The sequence below is a fragment of the Chrysoperla carnea genome, chromosome 4 (genome assembly GCF_905475395.1).
Source record: "Chrysoperla carnea chromosome 4, inChrCarn1.1, whole genome shotgun sequence".
Classification (NCBI taxonomy): Eukaryota; Metazoa; Arthropoda; class Insecta; order Neuroptera; family Chrysopidae; genus Chrysoperla; species Chrysoperla carnea.
The window spans coordinates 51400191-51406756 of NC_058340.1; positions in this window are offsets into that span (position 1 = coordinate 51400191).

Below are 6566 nucleotides of genomic sequence, written 5' to 3' on the forward strand. Positions count from 1 at the left end.
GAATGATATTTTGTTGCTTTTGGTTAGAGTACAAATTCCTATAAAATGTCCTTAGCAACAAGACACAGGCGGGATGAAAATTATTTGATTCACGTAAGTTCCCATAAATACGGATGGTTGTATCTTTTATAATAAAGATATCAATTTCGCTCTCGCATCTAGTAGAGATTGCCTCAAGAATATAAGTAATATTGTAGTGAAGGCGAGAAGTCTAATGAAGTAAAGGGTAATTCTGATATTCCGTTTATCCCGACACTAGTTATGTACACGTCCTGCTCTTTTATTTGATACCCTACTTGGGTATATTTGAAAATATTCGATTATTCATTCCCACTTTCTCGCTCCACTTTTCCTCTCCCCAAAGGTTAAAAATAGATACAAACAATCCTTGAAGTTGGTTGTATATTTTGTCAATATTTGTATAAGTTTTTGAAGCACATCCCTTTCAACCCCTATTTCAACTTCTTACTCTACTATATTATAAATTATGCATGTATTATACATAAAAACCTTCTTCTTGAATCACTCAATTTATTAGAAAATCGGGTATACCGAAAATCGCATCAAAATCCGTTGCGTAGTTGTAAAGATCTAGCATACATAGGGATTAGAGACAGAAAGGCAGATTGAAGCGACTTTATTTAATAGTATGAATTGATTTATTACTTTCCCGAAAAGCAAATATTGTAGCCTACCGCCTTTTATGATTAATTACTAGTTTAGTATCTTAATAGAATTTGTAGGAATTTTTCCCAATTTTAATATAGTTACTTCTACTTACCATGCATGAAAAAAATAGGGTTAAATATATTCCACAAATTCAAACTTTTCTAATGTTATTTGCCAACTATAGCACTAGTTGAGCTCTACCTTCAATGAATATTACGAAAAATAAATATTAAAAATAAGTACTGCAAAATCTCACAAAATAGAATTTTTGAACGGTTCTCACCCGATCACTGAAGTTAAGCAACACGGCGCACACTTAGTTCTAGGATGGATGAACGCTTGAAAACACTGTATGTTATTGCTTTTTTATTTATACTATAAATAATTTAAAAAAATTTTAAAAATACACAGTTATTCCAAAGTTTTAAGTTTACACTTCCGTCAACAGCCCCCATGACTGACTGTATTTTTTTTGCAACCCTCTATAACTACGCAACCGAATCCATTGAAAAAACCTGTATTTTAATTTCAGTGTAATTGATAAAATTTTTACTTCATAATGGGTATTACTTAATTAAATTGCGTAAAACCTGGGCAAAAAGTTGCTTCGAAAACAAAATTTGGAAAATTATTTCTATACCTTTACCTATTTTAATATTTAAAGTATTGTAATAAATTATTTGGCATGTACTGGCAAATTTAAGGCAGCATTGTATGATTTGCTAAATTAATACAACGTGTTTTCAATTTCAATCCAACAACGGTAATAGCATTGGTCGAATCGTCTTAAATATGTAATATTAGGAACGGTGTAAATATTAAATTATCCTTCAGGCGTGAAATGTGTTTTAACGTCCAGAAACAGATTAATCTATCAAAAGTTTTCGGAACTTATCCATTAAGAGAGTACCATCTTATCCATTAAAAGTACTGCTCAGCTAGAGAAATTTGAAAAATATAAAGTGGGTGCCACGAGACCTCCATATAAAGATTATATATGGTTATAATACATAAGAATGGTAAAGCTTACCAAAAATGCACTTAAATGTACCATTTTGTTTCCATCCGACGCTAGAGGCGCTGTAATTTAATTTTGTAAAGTGCCCAAAATGTTAATTCTGCGTTTACTGCTAGGCAAGTTAGTAAAAAAAATGATTTTTTGATATTTTGTAGATATTTAGTCATACATCGACCTGAGGGGGGAGGGTTCATTTCGGTCGCTAACCCCCTCAATTGTCAGCGACGGTCAATCAATTTTCAAAAACAAATATATAGACCCGTTTCTATTATTAATACATATTCGAAAAAAATATCATAAATAGTACATTAAAAGTCCTATCTTTTCATAACATTATTATTCTCCACCCCCGCCGATTCCGAGAAAAAAATTTCAATTTCAAAACTTCAACAGATAACAGCTAAAGATACAGGATCGAAATTTGGCTTAAAATACGTATTTTTGAATTATATTCAACTTTCTTGTTTAATGTTATCAGCGAAAACAATATTTTTCCCAAAAAACCGCCTTTTTTCAAAACCTTTGATTAATCCGCCAAAAAAGATCGTTTTTAAAATATTTTGTTTTTGATAACATTAAGAACTCATCCCCCATGGTTCAAAGTGTGTACCACAAAAAAGCTAATTTCGTTTTTTGGCTGATAGAGGGACTGAACTACAAAACTTGGACAAATCCATAACAATCGGTTCCCAGATTTGAACCAATATGGATAACCTGTAACCTTTGCCTTGTCTCTGGACGTTAAAAGTGTTAGACTACGCCTCTGTGACAAAATGAACACAGAGAAGTGTTCACAAGTGCATACATACTAAAATAAATTCCATATTACTGACTGTTGGTGAACAAATACTCAACTCAACAACTAAATATTAACTGGCTAAATAAAATAATATAAAATGTTGCACGTACTACACAGTGTTGAATACAGAACACATACATACGTAAATAAATATATCGTGCTATCATTTTAAAAAATTTTTATGCAAAGTATTTATATTCTCTCTTAATTATTGTTATGATTATTATATTATTATTGTTGTAAAGCCGGTCTTAAAACGCTTCAATTCTCTTTCCTTCAATCCTTTTAAAACATAATAACATTACACACACACAATATTACATATAGTCAACATTATCTCAACTAAAAACTAAATATCTCAACAATAATTGTGTTAAATATATTTAATAAATGAATGTTTATTAAAATTGTTGTGTGAATTTAAAATATTTTAATTTATTTATATAATTTAAATTGTTGTTGTTTTTTAAAGATATTAAAAAAAAATATTTTTATTTTTTTTTTAAATAAATAATAATTTTTAATATGTATTGTTGATTAATGATGATAAATGATTTTAATATAATGCGGTATGTATTTTTTAATTAATTATTTATTTAATTATCATTTATTATTGCAATTTTTTCGCTTGTGCTTTTTGTGAATTTAAGTTTCTGTATTTGATTTGTACGGCTCCACAATCGGTGAGAGTAAAGTTTGTAAATTCAAGAATACGCTGAGTTTTCGAATAGTGACTGATTTTTAAACAAGTCCCAGATATTTATAACAGTATGATAATATAAGAAATATCGCTGAAAAAGTTACTATATCCGGAGAGAAATATCCCAGTTTAATAAAGGATCTGGCCTGGGCTTAGGAACATTTTGCTTAAATTTTGTGGGCTCACCTTATACACAATTTTCACTGTCAATACAGGATGCTTTTTCAAGTTTACATATGCTTGAAACTCGAAAAATAATTTTTATCGATAAAAATGCTTCAAGCGAAAAACTTTAATTGTGTAGGCGCACACCTTACGCAGACATTAAACTTGACGTATAGGTTTTTTAGCTCAATGAAAGCTCACTTTACTCCATAACTGGTAATCGATAAATCAACACTTTAAATTACCGTTAAGTTTAGACAAAAACGGATTGAAAAGTTTTACCCCAAAATTGTTATTTCGTATATTTGTTTCTGCGAAATTTAGGGACTCTTCGAAAATAATTTTCCAATAAATTGGAATTGGTGGTTTGTTTTTATATAAAGACCATTTTTGTTCAAATTGAATGAACAAAAGCTAATGTTTTTCTATCAATTACTACCAAACTATTCGGTTTACAAAAAATATTTCAAACAAAAAATGGTTGCGTATTTATAAAGAACAACTTTCTAACTTAAAGCGCCTACACACATATTTTTTTGAGATTTCTGCTTGTAAGAATCTTTTGTTAAATTTTCAATATTCGGTTTCGATATATGGAAAACTAATCAAGACTTTGAATGTTTTCAACTTTCGCTAATCTTTACAAGAATCTATTTTTGGATTTTGATGCCGTAGGTTAATCATGAGTTTTGATTTTACAATTGTTAAGGGACACTGTAAATTTAACGCTTAAGTATACTTATATTAAGTTAGATTAAAGAGTTTGATAATCAGTGTCTAGTTTCGAAAACTTGAGACCCACCACGGATTTAAAATTGTTAAGTTATGTTAAACTTTTGCTTAGGAACATTTCCATTTTTTGAAAAGTGTATTATTTTCTTTATATCTATTTCCCCAACGTCTTCGCAGATATTTATTGTCAGAAAAATTTTATTATTGGTTCAAAAAAATAGAGCACAATCTTCATGGTTTGCCAACCATATCTCATTGCCCCCATTGTATTCCCGCAAGATCTTGTCATTTAATGTTTCTTGAAATGCATCTCTATTTTATAATTCCGAACATAAACTTTTCTACAGTTTCTCATTTTGCAGACTGGGCTCTATTTATGGTGCACGTAGCCCTAATGTTAGAAAAACTTATCGTTTCTGACATAATTCTCTCTGCTGATGTTTTACGTTTCTGATTTAAATAAAGAGCTAGGGTAGAATCCAACCCGCTTCTTAAAATTCTGCAACATAAAAAATAATGTTGCTGAGTAAAATGTTAATAATTTCACATCCTATGACCCCGTATTTGTATATTAATGACTCTCTTGGTATGTAGTTAATTTCAATGACCAAGATTATGGATTAATTAATCAGTAATTAATTTAGTTTTTTAATCAATAATTATTTTGATGGCTTATTATGATACACTTTTGTACTCGCAAATATAAACAGTAGGTGTGTATGCATGGGTATTATTATGGTATCAGCTTCATTTTTGATAACACTTAAGAAATAATAGATAAAGTCTAAAACAGTTCATATAGCTAAATAGCATCTGCGAGTTGTTTTGCCCAAGAAAATTTAGTGTAGGTAGTAAATTTAATTTAGTCTAAGTTAGAAATAAAAAAATGATTTCATATTTAATTTTTAGTTCTCGATGCACATTGTTAAATTTCTTGTTAAAAAAAATTCAAAATAATATTTTGCACATATCATTCTAAAAATTGAAATTTTCACTTGCTAATATATTTTTGTATGTGCTTCTAGGTGTGAAAACATTCAGTAAAAAGTCTGTATTTTTATCGTGCAGCTCACTATTCTTGAACTTTGAATTCATACGTAAATCTGGTCGTATTTGGTCCTTCTTTAGTTATTTCCATAGATTGGTCTGAGAAACTGGCCTGAGAAATTAAAACTGAGAAATCATAAAAAAATCAATGACCTTTCCGAGTCAGATATGATTGATATGATGCTATGAACACTTTAGAGTTTAGACCCTGTCCTGAACGATTTCTGAGCCTTTAAAGTACTGAATCGAAGTACTGTAGGGGTGAGACATCAAGGAGTGTGACATTTATATTATCATCTGTACTCTCACTTGTATCGTGCAAAGCCGACGCCATGGTGCTTAAATTTGTATTTTACATGTAGGAGCCTCCTTTTCAACATGATTCTTGGTGGGTTTTTTCACCCGAAAAATTCTAGCATGGGCTGGTCTTATAAGAAATTCAGATATTTTTTTATAATTTGAATAAAAAGAAACATTTCAAAGTTTCAAAGCAAATTGTACATTATTTTATAGCTTATAAGTTATATTGTGCACAAAATACCGTTCAAATATCTTCCATAGCCTTTTTGCAGGACATTTGAAGTGTTTCAATTTCGCCAATTCTTTGACCTGAATTGCACTTTGATTTTTAGTTCTTCAATTGTTTTATTATCGTCATTTTTACTTTTCAGATAAATTCAAGGAAAATAGCCCAATGCAAAATATCTAAATTAGTCCAATTTTTTGGTAGTGATTGACATTTTCAACATATTTTTTTCACAACAAAAATTGAATGTCTACGCTTCAATTTACTTTGATACCGTCAGTTGTTTTCTTTTTATTCAAATTTTTTCATCATTCTTATTGAAAGATCCTCTAGATCAAAAATTTGAAAAGTATATAAGAAGAAATAAAGATATTCTAAATTCTATACAATTAAAATTCTGTAAATTAGAAAATAGTAGAAATCCTTTTTTGTGCTTAGACACAACGATTTGAGCAAAATTCAAGAAGAATTTTTTAAATATAATAAAAGGCCGAAAATTATTATACATAAAAGCCAACCACCACTTAGTACAATTCTTTTTCAAGACCTAGAGATTTAATATTACTCTTTCACATGTACATCTTTTTACTTATGCTTGATTCAATTTCTATTTCAAAAAGGAACGTTTCCATGTGAAATTTTCAAGTTGGATTTAAAATAACCTTGAAAATAGACTTCAAGGTTATTACCTTGTGCAACTCTTTGAATCCTTCGACTTTTCTATTTAACTTTTTTTTGTAAAACTATTATATTCCTAGTATAAATTTGGGTAATCAGTATTTTTTTACACCCAGTCAGTATAAAGAAAGATAAGCGCCATATTAAAAATAGATTGTGTAAAAACATATAAGGTCAAGTTTACAAATATTGCTTTAAATTGCTTAAATTAAAAATGTACTCGATAATTATG